Here is a 2,595-nt window from a genome sequence, read left to right on the forward strand (position 1 = left end):
CTGAACCACTGTGTCGGGGGGACTCCCACTGCTACGAAATGAAACTATATCCATATAGTAGGACAGTATGTTTGTAAAGAAATCAAAATATTAAATGCTTCAGCATTTTGACTAGAATTTAGAACAATAGTCGAACGTTTCGTAGGGCGAGTATCATTCGCATGTGCACCAGTTATTTTGTGAAGTTGTTTTCCTCCCGTTCAACACTATAGAAAAATAATTATGAATCTTAGCTTTCTCATGGGATCTATAATCCCCATCACGCAGCCTGAGTAATTTTGCTATCCTATGCCAGTTTTATTGTCAATAACAGCCTGGAGAAAAAATTTGCTTTGGCTTAGTTTTAATTTGTAAGTGTCCTAATCTCAACTGCACATACTAATTATATATCAAGCATTCTTTGCTCACCAGTGAGATATTGTTTAGACGCTTATAAACGCATATGAAACAGAAATAAGGAGGACTGAAATTGTTCCATTTGGGCTTGAGGGTGATTGGCTGTCTTGCTAAAATACATTAATGTTAGGCCATTACATGTATGTGGGGGCTGGCGGATGCATAGGTGCTTATGTGTGCTAAATGCCTATGCTACATCCTGGGAAGGAAATTATAATTTATGCATTTGAGTTCTCAAAAATAAAGGTTACTGAGACTTAGTATCAATAAAGTATTTGTTCTGTATTTTGGGGTCCTAATTCCCGAATGTTGAACTTGTTGAGCAATATTGAGAGTTACATGGTGGTAATAGTAATTTTATCCTTTCTACATTTTGAGCAGTTTTAATTTAGTATCGTGCTCAATTGTCATACCATAAGCTAAAATTTAATGTTCATAGATTGCATTCCAAGTCCTATCATGAGATTATTTCCTACATGTGTAGTAGATATCATATAGGTCTCTAGAATGTGTGACCCTTCTTTTCTTTCTTCATTCCTTTTTTTATTTTTTCCTTTCCTTTTTCTTCCTTCCTTTCTTCCTTCCTTCCCTCCTTCCTGCCTTCCTGCTTTCCTGCCTTCCTGCTTTCCTGCCTTCTTGCCTTCCTCCCTTCCTGTTTTCCTTCCTTCCTCCCTTCCTGCCTCCCTGCCTTACTGCTTTTTTCCTTTATTCTATTGTATTTCTTTTCTTTTTTCTTCAAGGGATAAGTGTTTAGGGTACAATGTAATATGTGCTAATTGTGTTGGTTTGAATGCTGGCTCCACATGCATTAGTTGCATGAATGTTGTCATATCATTCACTCTCTGTATGCCCATGATTATCCATGGTGATCATAAAGGATGTCACCCAGATGAGCTATTGTGAGAATTAATGGGAAAATACATAATAAACAACTGGAGAAGTGCCCGGCTCTGTTATTATTATAAATTTGTTAGTAATTTATTGTTATTCTATTATCCGTTTAACATGTATGAACTGAGTAGTGAATATATTCTAGCCTCTCTATTCTAATGGTGAAAATTGCTAAGGTGGGTACATGTAAGTCACAATCAATACATAGTTTGGTGGACTTTTATTTATTTATTTTTGAAGCAGAGTCTCACTCTGTCACCCAGGCTGGAATGCAGTGATGTGATCTCAGCTCACTGTAACCTCAGCCTCCTGAGTTCAATCTATTCTTCTGCCTCAGTCTCCTGAGTAGCTGGGATTACAGGCATGTGCCACCATGCCTGGCTAATTTTTCTATTTTTAGTAGAGATGGATTTTGCCATGTTGGCCAGGCTGATCTTGAACCCCTGACCTCACGTTATTCACCCGCCTTGGTCTCCCAAAGTGTTAAGAGTACAGGCATGAGCCACCGTGCTTGGCCAGTTTGGTGGATTTTTTTATAGAAATGGTCACAATCTCCACACACTTTTGTGTCTCCTTCAGAATCCAAGTCCTTGGATACTTGAATAGTCTCCTCCCACATTGACTCTGGGCCTCACATGTGACCAGTTTTGGCCAACAGAACAAAAGCCAAGGTGATTCAAGTAGGGACTATGAAAGTCCTTGCACATTGTAGTTTGGCTTTTCTCTTGCTGCAGTCAATAACTCTGCCACCACTATGCTGGTAACAAGTTAGATTAGCCTGCTGAGCACTTGGCCTCAACTAGCCCAATTTCTTCCAATTCCCCTGCCAACCGTATATCAGCCACCCAACATGTAAGACTATGGACACCAGCAGACTGCAGACCTATGAATGAGCCCAGTGTGCACCACAGGGAACACAGATGAGCTCTTTCAGTTAAACAGAGCCCACATTGCTACCCACAAGAACTGTGAGCACCAAGCTTCTATATGTCTTGTTATGCATCAACCAATAACTGATATACGTAAGTTACTTATCTAGATTTATGTTTTTGTGAATTCATGCTGGAATGAGAGAGCCCTACCCAGGCCAAGAATTCCTTAGACTTCTGCTCATGGCATCATGATGCTTTCTCAATAGATGAAATTCTCATCTAACTCAAAATGCCTTACCCCCTTTAATCTCTCCAGGAAACATTCCTTGAAATTATGACAGGCTGATTTCATTCACCCTACTCTAGGTTCCACGATTTCCTTTATCTCATCAAGTATGCTAGGATGTTCTTTGATGGTAACTATAGCATAAAAGCT

The sequence above is a fragment of the Macaca nemestrina genome, chromosome 4, assembly GCF_043159975.1.
Source record: "Macaca nemestrina isolate mMacNem1 chromosome 4, mMacNem.hap1, whole genome shotgun sequence".
Lineage (NCBI taxonomy): Eukaryota > Metazoa > Chordata > Mammalia > Primates > Cercopithecidae > Macaca > Macaca nemestrina.